The 16,734-nt window shown below is 39.0% G+C and overlaps 5 non-coding genes across 5 annotated transcripts; 2 read left to right on the top strand and 3 right to left on the bottom strand.

The window, feature by feature from the left end:
• Window positions 1–984: 984 nt before the first annotated feature.
• trnat-agu (transfer RNA threonine (anticodon AGU)) lies at window positions 985–1,058 on the top strand. The gene has a single exon. It is a non-coding gene; the product is annotated as a tRNA-Thr (tRNA).
• A 3,764-nt stretch (window positions 1,059–4,822) lies between these two features.
• trnal-caa (transfer RNA leucine (anticodon CAA)) lies at window positions 4,823–4,933 on the bottom strand. Its single transcript has 2 exons — window positions 4,896–4,933; window positions 4,823–4,868 (listed from the first exon to the last, which is right to left on the bottom strand). It is a non-coding gene; the product is annotated as a tRNA-Leu (tRNA).
• A 1,295-nt stretch (window positions 4,934–6,228) lies between these two features.
• On the top strand, window positions 6,229–6,311 carry trnal-uaa (transfer RNA leucine (anticodon UAA)). Its single transcript has one exon. It is a non-coding gene; the product is annotated as a tRNA-Leu (tRNA).
• A 5,765-nt stretch (window positions 6,312–12,076) lies between these two features.
• On the bottom strand, window positions 12,077–12,150 carry trnan-guu (transfer RNA asparagine (anticodon GUU)). The gene has a single exon. It is a non-coding gene; the product is annotated as a tRNA-Asn (tRNA).
• Window positions 12,151–16,333: 4,183 nt separating this feature from the next.
• On the bottom strand, window positions 16,334–16,405 carry trnaa-cgc (transfer RNA alanine (anticodon CGC)). The gene has a single exon. It is a non-coding gene; the product is annotated as a tRNA-Ala (tRNA).
• Between the last annotated feature and the right edge of the window lie 329 nt (window positions 16,406–16,734).

Here is a 16,734-nt window from a genome sequence, read left to right as displayed (position 1 = left end):
TAATACATCTACTAATAAAGATGGACATTAAAGTTAATTATTAAAAAATTACACTTTTCATTAAGACATGTATTGATAAAATTATTGTGAATAGTTGTGGTGTCTGGAAAGCAATTTTTGTTAAATATAACAATTTTCAAGCGAGTGGTGCATAAGCTTGTTATTTAGTGACTAAATTATTTCCACTGCATTCACAACAGTTCGAAATGTGTTCACTTGTTCTGCATAGCCTGCTACTGAGTTGTTTTCGGAACTGAAATCTATAAGAACATTATTTAAGATGCACCATGGCCCAGAATCGTTCATTGGGACTAGGATTAATATCAATTGAAAGTACTCCCAAATAAAAGATTAAACCTGAATATTAAAAGAGCAGGAAAGTATTAAAACAACACCATAACGTCTTGACTTCCAATCTTCTTCCTGGTTCAGGCCATGTACAGTAAAATGACAATCAGTGGAGTTATGCCGAGGTTGAAAGTTTAAGCCTCACCTGGAGCAGCCTGGTTTTCTGTCTTGACAAAAAAAGCGTTTTGTTCCACAACGGTGTGAAATGATCACGTCTTTACTCTACTTCTCTCTTGTAGCAAAGCAGCTCTTGCTAGGTGAGCATTTGCTCCGGTAAATTAGGTCACTTTTCATGTTAACTCACTTCTTCTAAACACAACATTTCCTGGTGCACGTTTTCTCTATGAAAAAATACATTGTCCCTTACATGATTGCTCGTTTTTTTTCATCAAAGAGTACAGAAAGAATAAAGAAAGGAAAAGTGTCGTAAATGAACTCTGCCGCCCGTGGGAGATGTCAAGCGCATTGGACATGAAAAGTGCCCGATAAAAGCCATTTCTGTACCTTTCTCTTAGTGTCGGGGCTCCTATTGAATGTAAAGGAGGCAACGTGCTCAGCCAGCCGACTCAGCGCTTACTGAACGCAGGTGTCTCAGAGCGGTGTGTCCAAGTGGAAGTAAAAGAGGCGAATGCTGCCGGCGTCGTGGCTTAGTTGGTTAAAGCGCCTGTCTAGTAAACAGGAGATCCTGGGTTCAAATCCCAGCGGTGCCTGTCATCCTGTCTTCGCGCACCGTTTATTGTTACAGACAATATTCTTCAGCATTATGTTTAAATGAAATGTTCATTTCGTTTTTGGCACGACTTGTTTTTCAAGAAATCCACACATTGCGAAAGATAAATTGCTCATCTTTCTTATCAGTGCAAAAGAATTACTGCCAGCAGGCAAGAAAATGACAACGATTTTTTTTTTTACTTTAGCCAAAAATCTGTGAATGTAGAAAAAATACGACGTGTGTCAGTTTCTATGGCACACTCAGTCAGGGTGTCCTTCAGTTAAACACAACGTTAGTAGATCAAACGCACCCAGAGACACACTTCGAATTAATCCGATCTAAACATTACCTTCTCTAAATGTGATTGAGTTTCTTTCCACGTCCTTAGCCATCTTGATGTTTGCAGAGATTTTCAACTTTTGACACGAGTCAAACTACAAGTAAATAGTTGAGTACCTAAGTCAATATCACCGGGAATGTGAATATAAATGTAAACATCAATATTTCTGCTGTCTCCTGAGAAACACAAGTATAGAGTCAAAACACAATAAATAATGCTAAAAAAACTGTTCAGTTAACACCCAGATGTGACAAAACACATTTAAGACTTGCATCCCCTTTAAATATGTATTTCCTTAATATCAGTTCTCTTCCCTCCCCAGGATACCTGCAAATTCACTATCGCACATTAAAGGCTGTGTGTAAGTCTTACATGTGTTCTGTCACATCTGGGTGTTAAATTAATAGATGTGTTGTGTTATTTAATATGATTTGACTTCACGCTTGTGTTTCTCGGGAGACAGCAGAAATATTGGGGATTTGCGGCTACAGAAAAAAATGTGAACTTTACAGGCAAAAGTAAGGTTACGTTAAAGAAACAAAAAAAAAACGTATTGTCACCCTTTTCAACGTGATTTTTCAAGACATTTGTTCGGAATAGTGTATCTTCTCGTGTCTGTGGCTGTTATCCTACAATAACGGTGGTGAAATAGCAGGAATGTGCGGAAAGAATCGGGATGGAACAGAAGACATATCTAGTTGATAGTAAGGTTGTGTAGGACCGCACACACTACGATGTCAGTGTTGAGTAGCGTGGTTTAAAAGCTTCTTCACGAACCGGGAAGGAGTAGAAACCTAAAGTCTTCTTATCCGTAATCAGACACGTTATCCATTGTGCCACTGGCGTTTGCATCGCATTCCCATACAGCACCACATTGAGTTCAGAGCAGCTAGTAATACTGTACATCGCCACGGTCAACATTTTCTCAATTAGATTCATGTGTTTTGTACGTGTGTCTAATTACTCCGTCTTTCATTATGTCTGGTTTAAAATAATGTATCTTTAAAACAGACAAAGGGTTTATGAGTCTCCCTGAAATTCACACACGAAGAATAAAAGATATCGCGTTTAAAAAGAATACAAAGATGCCGGCGATAGAAAACAGAGAGTCTTAAGTGCGCGCTATCACTGAACTAAACTCCCGATCGGTAACTTGTCGGCGGGTTTTTAATTGTGTTAGGAAGCGCAAACAGTCAACAGTGTACATTTTAAAGGTCTAAGCAAAACAATCAGACTTGAGGATTAATCAGAACAGGAGCCTCTACTTCTTTGTATACTGAGGTTTCGGGTGAACATCAAAGTGAAAGACAAATTCGAAATTTTCACTTTTTGATTAAGGAACAAGAAAACACCATCATTTGAACTGGATTCAAACCAGGGACATAAGAAACGCCTGCTGTTGTTGTCTACAGTCTTAAGAGCTAGCAACTGAGCTATCGGAAAGTAAATGTTTTGTCACACGCGTAGCCCAATGCAGTGTAGTGTTCCTCTTTATTTAAATCCCAGTTCGATATCAAAATACTCACTCCCATAGTCTCGTTTAGTAGAAGAAATGGACCAGGCTTCTACTCTATAAACGTCCATAGTTCTTATAAAACATTTGAAGGGACATCGGTGCAGGCAGAAATCGACTCTTTTTCTAGTGGGAACAGGATCACATAAAAACTTTCTTTTGAATTGAGAAGAGGATCATGGTGACACTCAAAACATACTTGCCTTTGCTTCTTTCGAGGACGAATGGATTATTGAACTGCAAACATCGGAACATCGGATCAAATCTCTCCACTACTGCAGTTGCTTCTTTGAGAGTTTCTTCAAATATTTCAACTGAAGGTCAAATTCAATCTTACGGATTTTGGTTTTCTTTTGATCGAAATTGTATTAAAATCCGAGCCTCTTTCACAGTTGTATAATACTTTCCCCTGCATCCTCAGATAAAAATTCTAAATACCACAAAGTTACAATATATGGAATAGCATTTATTTTTAAATGTATTTTAAAATTTGCATTTATTTAGAGCTACATTTAGTGCTAGGTAAAGATAACATTGCTAATATTGATGGAGTACAAATGGAAGATGGATTTATGAGCTAAAAGTGCTAAAACGCCTCTTGTAACAACTAAGGACTCGTAGCAAGATTTATTTTCAAATCCAATCTTTGCTATTGCATTGCGTATTATGTAAACACGACCAGTTCCGGTTTCTGGTGCGTGCATTTTTTTCAAACTGAAATTCACAAGAACATTTTTCAAGATGCGCCATGTCCCAAAACCGTTTATCAGGACTACTATTAATATCAGGTGAAAGCAGTACAAAACATAAATTTAGCCGAAATATTAAGAGACTATTGTCTGTCAGCTACTAAGCCATGTTCAGCCAACGCTAGAAATATTGCTGCTCTCCTAAAGTAGCAAAAGACCGCCAACCCAATTTAGAAACAGAACACAAAGGCTCAAACCGACGGGAGTGGGATTCGAGCCCACGCGTGCAGAGCCCAATAGATTAGCATTGCAAATTCGTGCCAAAACTATTGAGATACATCAGAATCGTACCTGTATTTCTTTGGATTTTAGGAAATTTATTTCAGCGTGTTTATTTTTTCTGCCTGTGATCTCGGAAAGAAAGACCCACTACCTGTTCACCGAAATATTCCGGGAGTTTGCTGTGGTTTAAGAGGAGTGTATGAAGGTAATAAAGGAGGGAGGACACGTGAATTGTATAGCTGCTGAACCCGGACACACACCGTCTCCAGCTACTGTTGGAGATTTACAGTTCAGAAAACTGCTGTCTCGAGCAGAAACTGATCTTCCTGCTTTAGTCAAGGTTATTGGAATCGGAGGTTACCGTGGGGTATAGCGCTTATATCTCTCTTCTCTGGCTAAACGGACAAGTTTAAGTTTACAACTGTAAAGTATAGAAATAGACAAAAAAAAAGCTAAAATACTTCAGTAAGGCCGAGCAGATAGGAAAGTTTAATAAAATGTTCTGTAAATCAATTTCCCTCGATTTCCGAACTCTCTGTTCGAGCTCTGATATAATCTCTCTGCTCCTGCCGCTGTCACTGGGAGAGTGACTAAATTCGGTAGGGCTACAGGTTGATTTCACAATGCCACATTTAATTAAATAAAGGATAAACCACAAGGAAAACAGATATGTTTTAATAAATCTTCTTCTGGCTTTATATTTCGGTCTTTCACATTGGAATACATACTTTGCAGTAAATCTTTACTCGATTACAGGCAGCCCGAACGTAAGGGAGAATCGAAGCCTATTTGACTTTCTGCTAATCACATTGAAGTGTTCACGAAGCATTTCCCTGCCCATCATGTGCCCGCAAACCGGTTTATCCGTTTTCCTCTTCCTGTCATTGTCAGCGAGCGCAACAAGAAGGGAAAATGCAGGACAGAGAAAAGGTATTATTTGTCAGGAGTGGGATTTGAACCCACGCCTCTATTCAGAGACTAGAACACCCAAGCAATGGAAAGACAGGAGCCCTTGAGTCTGGCGCCTTAGACCGCTCGGCCATCCTGACGAACTACGTTCAGATCTCTTAAAAGCACCAGTAGTTCACTAAACTGAGAAATGCTTTGCTGGATAAACGTAAAATTGCCTGTTGTAGCCTAAACGGACCGGGAAATTAAATATTCGGATCGATTCAGAGTGTGCTTTACAGCCTTCTTGTAATATTTTGATCTGCTAGGGCGCAGTCGTTTTTACAATCTGGATTATTTCAAAAAGACCGACATCAGTGTAATACAGCTTTCACGTTTGGGAACAGACCTTGTATTGTACATTTCTTATAGGTTTATTTTCCTGATTGCAACATACTGTGAAGCATAGAAGCCAGCTGCATAAATCTCTATTACACGTCATTTATGAAGGCGTTTCAAATAGCAGCCACTGCAGGATTAACGCTTTTGGAGCATGTATTATATTGTAAATAATCTTATTTAAATAAGCTTAAATTCGCATACTGTTTTTCAGACAGCGCAAACCAGTCTGACCTCCTACAACTTTCTGTGCCGCTGAGTAGATCTTAAAACAGCTGCAGCCAGAGTAGCCGTAATGGCAACCCACTGCTTTGAGATCGGCTTTTCTTATTCTGCAGAACCACCGGCATCGGAATATACTGATCCGCATAAGAAGCGCTTTCGGTTTCTGATCGTTTTTATTGAGCGCTGCTCTAACTTTACATTTGCTCGTACTAGTTTTTCCCATGAAAAAAGACATTTCCCTCATTACATGATTTCACTTTTTTATTTTCAACAAGTAGAAAGAAATAAAATATAATTCCATATAAGAGACACAGGTTGGATGGTTGGTGGTCTAAGGTGTTGCGTTTAGGTTGCAGCTTTTCCTGGAGACCTTTGTTTAAGTCCTACTTCTGACAAAGTAGAAACGAAAAAATCCCTAAGTAGAAAGCATCTCGCATTTCACGTGTTTAATGTTAATTGTCTCAGCGGTTGCCTCGGTGAATGATGGATCTTCTCTCTTGCAGGGTGACGGCAAACTTCTTCAGAGAGGGGATCTCCCACGCACGGCTTTTCTTCATCAAAAGCGGAGACAAAAGAAACAGACTTCAAACTGAAATTAATTACTTCTTGATCGTTTATGACCGTCTTTAAAAAGCTGAGAGAAGGCGAAAACGTCTTTCGAAATGAGGAAATGTCTGCTGACAGTAAACACAGCTCCTCTTTAGTACTGTGCTAAGTACCCGTTTGTTGCGCGGCAGAACGGGGTACGTTTCTGTGACAGGGCCCTGGTTTATTTTTTTTAAATAGTTGAATCATATTGAAATGTTAAACAACGGAGATAAAGTCGCTGTTGACCAGGATGGCCAAGTGGTTAAGGCGTTGGATTTAAGACTTAATGGACAAATGTCCATGTGGGTTCAAACCCCACTCCTGGTAGAGTCTTGTAAATATTTTGAAGTGAGAGGTAACTTTTAAGACTTACACTCTATTTAAATGTCATTTTACTTAATTTCAGTTCTCTTCACTCCCTGGGATAACTGAACTCACAATCGCATACTGAAGGCTTTATATGCATTATCTGTGATACAGCTTCTAATAAAGACGGAATGAAACTGTATTAATAATAAATGACATTGTTTTAAATAAACGTGTATTGATAAACTTCATAATTAATAAAAGTGGTGTGACAGGAAAGCAAATTAAATATTACAATGATATTCCAAGCAACTGATGCGTAAATTCATTATGTCGTGACAGTTTTATTCCCACTATAAAGGGTAATATTCTAATGTGATCCAGTGTTCCGCTTAGTCTGCTTCTGAATTTCTTCATTTCAATCAGTCCTCTATTTCAGTAACCTCTAGAGGGCTCAGGATTGAGTTCCTTGAAGTTAAGAACAGGTTAATTAAGGAGCTGCAGGCTGAGTTCGTTGTAGTCTTAAATTCAAGAATTCTTCGATTTTAAGAAAAAAGACAGGTATGTTTTGTGTCTCATGGTGATCCTCTTCTCGATCCAAATGAAAGGTTTAATATGATCCCTCTAGAAAAAAAATAAGTCAATTTCCGCCTGGAGTGATTGATGCCCCATCAAACATTGTGTAATATTCCTGGATGTTTATACAGTAGAATCCTGGTTCGTGTCTTAAATTCAAGGTAAACAAGACTAAGGAAACGAGTTGGAAACTTGATGTTAAACTGGGATTTAAATCACCCGGAACATGACACTACATTGGGCAGTATGTGTAAAGAAACAACTCCTGTCATCCCTTCGATAGCTCAGTTGATAAAGCGGAGGACTGTTGTGGAAACAGCGTTGAATCCTTAGGTCGCTGGTTTGACTCCGGCTCGTAGGAAGGTCCCTTTTGTGTACTTTAATCAAAGACAATAAATAATTTTCACTCAGACGTTGATCAGAAGCTCAATAAACGACGAAGCAGAGGCTCCTGTTCCGAATTCCCCTCACGTCTGATGGTCTTGTTCTAACCGAGATCAATCTAAAGTGGTACAAGGGATTTTAACAAATCTGTTCTTTGAATTCAGGGACTGCTCTGTCTGCTTTGTGCTGACCACATTTATATGTCTAAGGTATGTGTTTAATAGAAGTATATTCTACATCTTTTGCCCACTGGGCCAATTGCTGTTCACGAGCTCCTAGCCCCACTTGTTCCCAGTGGAACCAGCCTGAAGCAGCAGAACAGAGGTTTTGTTTCATTATATTGTCTGCTGTTGTAAAACAAGTCATCCCTTAGGGATAAAAACTCTCCCTCGAGTAACGCGTCTCCCGTATTTGCCCCATACGCCCAGGGCTCATCTCTCAGCTGAGTGATCAAAAGCTGAGCTCCAAGATTCTGAATTTCATGTTGGGGTACAACAGACCCTGCTGTGAGATTGGGCAGGGGAGAGCTGGTTGTGCTCCTGAACTAGTCCCTCCTCTCTTAGTTATTCCTGTATTTGCATCACAGTCTATAAACTCCATCAGTGCCCTATTGCTTTTCTTCCAGTTCCCATATTTTGTTATAAAAACAGCTCTGGTGAGTTAGGTATCTAACTCAAATTTCACAAACCTATCCAAAACGAGTTCTGGTACAATTCCTTTTTTACTTGAAGGTCTTTAGCTTAGTTGGCAAGACCTGGGTTCGAGCCTATACAGTGAGGCATGAACTAGGGCGGGAGCGACAAGGACAGAAACCCTAGAACCCGTTACAATAACAAAAGGACAGAAATATATGGGGATAATTTCGAAATCGCAAATATGAGATACCATAGCGCGGTTTTTTCTCACTCCCTGGCGGAAATGGGCTTCATTATTATGTGTATTCTTGATACATCACAAGGAGGTACTGTTCTCTTTATCGTAGCCCCGAACACCTCGTATGGAGTTTGCGTGAGTGAGGTCAGTAACGAGCTCGACCCAATCTACTGCTTTCATCCAAAACAGCCCTTTATTTGGCTTTAAACTCCACCTGTTACCCCTCACACTCAATGTTTCAGAAAAAGGTTTTAATTTAAGCTTTGCCCAGCAGAGTATTTGAGCAGAGAAAATGAATAGAAGCGCTATTCGCGCCAGTCTAGCACAGTAACCACTAACTCCAATAATAAAATAATAATAATAATAATAATAGCAGCGAAAAAATCCCGGCTCCTGCTTAAAAAAACAACTATTGAAATTGTACATCTCCAACACTGGCTGGAGACTTTGGGTACCCGGGCTCAGCGGTTATATAGGACAGGACTCGGCGAGTTGCAGGTGAAACTCATTGCTCTGCGCTCTCCATGCGGAATGTGCGTCTCCTCCCTCCAGACTCGTCACACCGCCTTCATACTCTACAGCGGGGGAAAAAAAACTCCCCTTTACTGTCTTCATACATCCCTCTTAAATCCCAGAAACACCGAAACTCCGGGGCGTTTCTGTGAGTCAGTACTGGGTTTTTCTGTTCGAGGTTACAAGCAGAAACAATAAAAGCGCTGAAAGCAGGAAGTTATTTCTGCTCTTAGGCATAAACGTGTAAAAATACATTTTCTGATTCCTAAAACCTAATAAAATCCATGTAAGTTTCCCTTTTGTTCCCAATGCACATAACTGAATATAAACCAGTCACTAGTTATGGCGCAGTTCTTACAACAAAGATACTTACATTACGAACTTTTTTTTCATACGAGCTCTTGCCGTTTTTAAATTGAATATTTTGTTTCAATTCGCTAAATCACACGAAACACCAGCAACACTCATCGTAAGCATCTGACCAATCACATTCCTGAATTTTAAAAGTATTAAGTATTTATTTTAAACTTTTTTTAATTTTATACACTTGTTTTACATATTCTTGCCATTTTTGGCATATTGTAAGTGGATTGTAACTTCAAAGTGATCATTCCTGAGCTTTATAACTGTGTATCATTTCTTTTAACCTTATTTTAATATTTTTTAATTATTTTTGCATTTTACAGAACGTTTTAAATATATTGTGAGCATTTAAGCATAATTTTAAAATAGGACTATCAATGCTCCTGACTTTTAAACCTGTATTTCTTCTGACATTAATCTCTCCACCTGCAGATGAGGAGGGAGGTATTTGATTTTAAATTTGTTGATTTGGGGGGGGAATGTACATGAATTTCCTTGTGTGTATCACCAGTGGGAAACTTGGCATTTTTGGATGAATTGCAATCTATACTGCAAGGCCTTAAGACTGATATAGTAATGACTGGAGATTTAAATAACACATTTGATACATCACACAGGAACAGCATAACATCTAAAATGGCAGAACCCTCTAAATCACTGAAAAAATTCAGGCACATTCATAATCTATAAGATGTTTGGTGGTTACTGTGTCCTGCTTCCCTTTCATATTTTTTAGTGTGCACGAATCTGTCCCTCTTCTTTTACTAGTTTTTAAGGAATATTCTGATATCTCTGATTACAAGATCAAGCCAGAAAAAAAATGATGACAATTAGTAGGAAGAATGATTCAGTACAATGTATTGAAAATGTATCAGGATGGTCAGGAGGCGCGCTGCGAGAATGTCCTGCCCTTGGGAGCCTTTCTGCTCCTGGGCCGTCCTTCCCTGGAATTCTTTAGAATAGTCTCGCACCCCTGGAATTCTCCTTAGAAATTCTCCTTCTGGGAGCTCTGTGTTGCCTGTTTTTACCTGGAGGAACTTCAGCTCATTCATTGGCTGAAAGTTCCATGGGCATCAGAATTCCACGTAGGTTACTCGGCCCTACCAGTCCCTGATTGGTTGATCAAGGTGAGATGTGAGTCACTTACTCCTGACACTTAGGAATGCAGTCCAGATGTCCATCTGGCACTCCCTAGACAGATAGGCGCCAATGGATGACCATTGATCATGATAGCCAGGCTTAGCTAAATGCATCCCCATTTGGGAGCTGTCCCTTATCAAAAGAAAACATCTTTAAATCAGCCTGCATGAATAGCTTCTCTGTGGCTGCACCACAGAGATGAAGAGAGAGATGGGGCCTTATTTGGGAAAGCACAGCAACACTTAATTCTGTCTTATTAACAAGCATTGCCGCTACAATTAGTAGGAAGAAAGATACAATGTATTGAAAATGTAATATGTTTTAAAGGATTAAAGGGAAAAGAAATACTTTATCTACGCAAACTAATTCAACTGAGCTCCTCTAAACAATATAGCCTGAAGAATTGCCAAAGCACAATGTATCAATTTGGGTGACACTGGGGGAAAAGGATCACAACATTGAGAACCACAAGGCTTATTTTCAACAGCAAACTTTGTGCTTGAAAATATTTGACAAAAAAAGGAATATTACACGCACGGAAACCAATATTTACCACTAGGGTAGAATGCAGCATAGAACAGTTGAGGTTGACTTGTTCACAGTGAACTGTCCTCCAGCGATAGTCAGCTGTAATCACCGACGCAGACATGATGTTAATACTCTGACAGCACCTTGGCTGATTTGGTTAAAGTGTTTTCCCCCTGGTTATAAAAACGTCTCAAAATTCTGACACTGAGGTGTGAGACACAATGTAACAGGCTCTCATAATCCCGAAGTACAATAAATTTTACTGTATTGTTTTTTAAATTTGATCCTGTGAACATTGCATGTCCCTCCTTCCTCATTACCAAAAAATCTCAATGTCACCAACAGTATGTACATTTGTTATTACAACACAAATGAGTTGTGACGTTGTGAACATGGCATGTTAAAGTATATAGAATATCTAGATCAGAACAGGCTAAATGCAATTCATAGTGATTTATCATTTTCTTATTTTCTAAATGAAAAAAAAAAAAATTTTCAGTGATTATGACACTTCGGTATGATATAAAATATGCTTCAATGACAGAATAAATAATCATGGAAAAAATACCCACAGTGGTATTCATATTTGTGATTATAGGAATGTTAAATATCAGGTGAGTAGCTGTGTCAGCAAGCGTAGGCTGCAAAGGAACAAGTAAAGGACTATTCCTGCTGAAAAGAGAAGAAAAGAATCACAACGTTTCGGCTGTGGAGCCTTCTTCAGGTGTGAGAAAGACAGGGCAGTAAGCAAAGATAATTTTCTTTTTATCTTTGCTGACTACAGTTTATCTTTGATGACAACATCAAAGACATTAAGTAATTTTTACTGCTAACAGCTCCACATCAACTTCCTTTTATATCTAACCTCATCAGATCTCTCAACTCCCAACTCTTCCAGTTTCTCACTTCAGAGAAGGATAAAACATTCAATCATCCTCTACAGAGAGAAACCATCAACACCCCTACCACCTCCACAAATCCTAACCTTGTTGTTACTATACCCTCTGACCTTTCCCTTTCAACCCTTTGCATCCTCAGCTGACATATTTTAAAATTACAATAGACTGTATAGTATTTATGTTTAAATTTAAGGTAAATATGTCAAAATATCAAAATCCAACTGCACAGTGCTATCGTAACAATGCTTGTCAAGTTCTCAAACAAACCTGCATTGTATTTTTAATATATTTCAGCAGAGGATTCAACTGGAGTATAAATGACGATTCGACGATCATTTTTCTTGGGTGAATATGGTTTTCTGGGGAGTTACGATGGTGGGCATTATTGGACATTTCCTGGTGATCCTGACACGTGTTAAACACTCGCATTTGTTGCAAATATTAAAATGGCTATGGTTTCGCTGAGAAATCCAATCGACCGAAGACAATATTTACATCGCCAAAGAAACTCGTCCCTGGGTGGAATCGAACCACCAACCTTTCGGTTAACAGCCGAACGCGCTAACCGATTGCGCCACAGAGACTGACATGTATGTTTTTCTCTCGAATCACAAATTCCCGGTTAAAAAAAAAAATCTCTAACCGTTTATTTTGCCAGCCGGTAATATTTCTTCTGCACTGATAACCAAGAATTGGATTTCATTTTCCGCAAGCTGTGTGAATTTCATCAAAAATAAGTTTTCCAGAAAGGAAATGAACACATGCATTTAACGAAAACAAGCCCTTTGTGAGTGCCCAAAATGGTACGTTCTGTACTACAAGAAAGGAAGAAAGACACGGCTGGGATTTGAATTTCGTTTTTTTTGTTTCATAAAGAGGCGCTTTAACCAACTAAGCTACGGTGACAGGACAACCATCACCTTTTACAGCCACTTGGACACACCGCTCTGAGACATCTGCGTTTAGTAAGCGCTGAACCTGCTCTCAGAGCAAATTGCCTCTTTTACATAGCAGCCCCGACACTGAGAAACGAAGAGAACTGGCTTTAATCTGGCATTTTTCATGTCCAATGCGTTTGACATCTCCCAAGGGCGACAGAGTTCTTTTGCGACACTATTTCTTCTTCTTTTTTCTTTCTGTACGCTTTGATAAAAACGAAAAATCGTGCAAGGGAAAAATGTACTTTTTTTCATAGAGAAAACGTGCACCAGGAAATGTGTTGAGAAGAAATGATTTAACATGATACGTGACCTAATTTATCGGAGCAATTGCTCACCCAGCAAGGTCTGGAGAGGTTGGAGAGTCTGGTGGATGTGATAATTATATGGTGTTGTGGAAGAAAACAGTCTTTCTCTGAATTCTCAATCAATCGGAATTTCAGTGCGAAACATAAAACCCTTGTCATATTTAAAGAGATTATATTTTAAAACTCATAAAAATCAGAAAACACATGTTTTTCACTTTGAAATTTTAGACGGAGCGGTGCATTACTAGTAGCGGCGCTGAGCACACTATGGGGGAATTCAGGTTATGTGAAATGTCAGCGGTTTAATAAATAACGCGTCTGATTTCGGATCATAAGATTGTAGGTTCGACTTCTACCTGGCTCGTGTAAATTATATTCAAGCTCCTCAGTAATAGATGTCTATTATGTAATGAACCGCACCTGAAAGCAAACGTTGGGTCTGTTTCCTTTGTTTTCCAGCATGAAATAGCAAATCGTTACAAAAAGCACCTGCAAATGTACAATAGCGTTTTTTTTTTCAAATTACATTTTCAGGCTTCAGACACTTTTTTAATAAAACAAAAGTGTCCGGAAACTCATTAACTTTCAGGTTTGATTGAACCTGAATTAAAAGAAGTTATCTGAAACTTCCGGGATTCCATTCTCTGATGCAGCTGTCTCTAAAGTTGGACGTGATGTTTAGCAGATGTGAACGGTGCCTTTTCTCTTGTGTTCAAGGCTATTCGCTGTGTGAGCTCCACACTGCGTGTCCTGTACTGCTCTATTTTGTTTAGATTATCTATGTGGTGTACAGATAGAACTCAACTGCATGGTCTGAATTCCGTGTTCAGGACCAGCAGAACCTGAAAAACCAATAGCTGACACGCAGCTTTCTGATCTGGAATCAGACGCGCTACCGTTGCGCCACGAGTTCACATCTCTCAGCCCCTTTGAATTCCCCAAAGGAGACAAAAAAAAATCCGTTAAGAGCGCCGCTCTTCCGAAGAGAGTCTCTTCTTCCCAGACCACATTTTATTCTTCCTGCGCAGCTCTTGTGCAGGTGTTGTTCTCAATTACAGATCCAGGAACACTGATTTTTTTTCCTATTTTTTTCAATTAAGTACCCCATGGTGCAACGGTAGCACGTCTGACTCTAAATCCCCAAGTTCATTTTCAAAGTATATCGGAGTCAACTGATACTGATCAGGTTCTGCTGCTACTGAACCCGCAGTCTTCACCTTAAAGTTCAATTCCCCAAGCCTTTTGACCTTATATGTCCATCCCTTCTCGTCAAAACTCGTATTTCCACAGGGTACCCTCCAGAAATCGCAGTATAGAATGAAAAAACTCCAGTAGATCTCGGCCGCTGTTGGTGATTTTCATTTAAAAATAAATGAATCTCTGGAAATTTTACGGAGTGTATCACTTTCACCGAGACCGAGAAGTGTTAGCTGTACATGAGTCTTTGTGGTTCGGTTGTTAACCAAAAGGGTGGTGGGTTGAGCCCTCCCAGGGACGCTATGAGCCTTTTAATGTACACACCCGTCTCACTTTAACTCAACGGCCGGTCTTGTACCGCAATCAAATACAGAGCCCGTAGGAGGCAGTAAGCCCGCGTATATAGCTCACTGTGTGTATAATGAAGAAGCAGAGGTTAGTTTCTCATCTGCGCGTAACAGAGCCTTACGCAACTCGTACTGTACGAACAGCTAGAGTTTGATCCCCGCACGGGCTATTAGTTGAAAGGCCATTGTAAATGACGTGTAAGAGATTTATAGATAGATACTTTATTGATCCCGTGAGGGAAATTAATAAAGCTTATCCAGCTGGCGTTTATGTTTCACACTAAATTGCGATCTTGAAACCAAAATAATTAGAAATATGGAACACAACCGTTGTTCCCCAAGAAGGAAAGCTGTTTAACACTGTCGTCACTCCTTTTTATTTAACCCAGATTGTGAAAACAACTCTGCCCTATCAAAGGAAAATGTTGCACAAAAGTTGGAAAGCACACTCTGAATCCATCTGTACTGTATACTTGATTTCCGCGATCCGTTCAAGGCTGCTTGGTGCTTCGCTAGCGAGTCATTTCAGGGAAGAAACTCAGTTTAGAGAACTACTGGTGCATTTTCACTCATTGAATTTGATCTTTGTACTCTCTTTTCATTCTCAGCTATAATATTTCAAAATTACAGTTCGGATTTGTTGGAAAACTTCACAGGCATTATTAAGTTAGAACTGTATAATTGTATTTTAATATCTTGGTATATTTACCTTCATTTTAATATGGATGTAACCATAAATGTTGTACTTTTGTCGTACTTTTTAAAACATTTTAACTGAGGACGCACGACGACTATTATACCATGTGATACATGCAAGACATCTGTAAACGAAGATGTAATTACAGTCAAATTGGCAATTAACAGAAAACCACAAGTTGTATAATATTATTTCTCTATGTCGATGATTAGTTGAAGGATTTGAAGAAACTATATATTATTCCTCGATATCGATGATCAGTTGAAGGATTTGGAGAAACAGCAGCGATAGCAGGTGATTTTGGTTTTGAACCCATCTTTACACCTCAATAATCCATTTGTCCTCGAAAAAAGAAAAGACAGGCATGTTTTGAGTCTCATAATGATCATATTCTCGATCCAAAGAAACGTATAAATTTGATTCCTTCCGTAGTATTTTGGATTTTCTTACAATGATTTCACGAAGTATTGCCAGGATCTATATTACCGCTCGGTAGCGATAACACTGCTGATATTGATTGAGTAGACATCGATGATGTATTGACAACTTTATCTGAAGCGAGAAGTCCTAGAACACTGTCTATGATGTGTTAGGATTCATACCAAGATATACTTTTTGTTTTCAACCCAAAATGCTGCTATTGCATTACACATTATATGAACATTACCAGTTTTGGTAGCTTCTCTGCGCGATTTTTCAAAACTGAAACTAATTACAAAATTACTTAAGATCAACCATGACAAAAACATATAAATCAGGACTAATATTAATATCAACTGATGTTACTACAGAAAAAAACTACAGTTAAAATTTAACTGAAATATTAATAAGACTATGCAAGCCTAAAAAGTAGAACAATTAAATTTATATAACTTTTTTTTGAGAAATGGGCTCACACACCGGAAGACACTAACGTTTCTCTTCGTTAGAATATGTGAATAACAGTTTAACTAAAAATGTTTGGAGTCCAGAGGGAGGACTCGCTCGCTGAATGATCTCTCAAGAAATCCCTGGTGAGATTCAACAGGTGTTTTCTTCAACAGCCACTAAAAGTCTGATGACCTTCTCTGGATTTTCTGAATATGACGTTAAATTAGTTCAAATCATTTGGTAGTTAACAGAACGAAATGCTTTGGAGGTACATTTAAAACAGCAGAGCAACACTGTAGCACTTCGTGTGTGACTGAAATTAATTGTGTAAACCTGGCTCTCTATGAACACGAGCAAAGAGTTCTCACTCACCAGAAGATTGCGATGTGAGCACAGTAATATAAGACACCTGGAAATGCCGGGGATTGAACCCGGGACCTCATACATGCGAAGCATGCGCTCTACCACTGAGCTACATCCCCTAGCCTACCGATGGTGGAACTGACGTAAAGATGTTCATATGTTTACTGAACACAATCCACCCTTCACGAAGAATGCCTGCAGTTTCCCACTTTCGCGTTTCTTCTACTACAAAGTAAATTAATGGGAATGAAGAAATAAGGAAGGGAAAATAATCGCATCGAAGCTTCCAGAGACTGGGCAAAATGAATAATTTATTTTTATATCCAGTCACATGGGCGACGGTGGTTGATTCTTCAACGGGGGGGGGGGGGGGTGCGTTTTTCTACCTCCTTACTCGATTGTCTTTCAATTATGTTTTCCTTGAAACCTTTTTGCATCTTTTAAGTGC

The sequence above is a fragment of the Atractosteus spatula genome (genome assembly GCF_055471065.1).
Source record: "Atractosteus spatula isolate fAtrSpa1 chromosome 10 unlocalized genomic scaffold, fAtrSpa1.hap1 SUPER_10_unloc_11, whole genome shotgun sequence".
Taxonomy (NCBI): Eukaryota; Metazoa; Chordata; class Actinopteri; order Semionotiformes; family Lepisosteidae; genus Atractosteus; species Atractosteus spatula.
The sequence above is the reverse complement of the archived record's forward strand: the minus strand, read 5'-3'. Positions and strand labels throughout refer to the sequence as shown.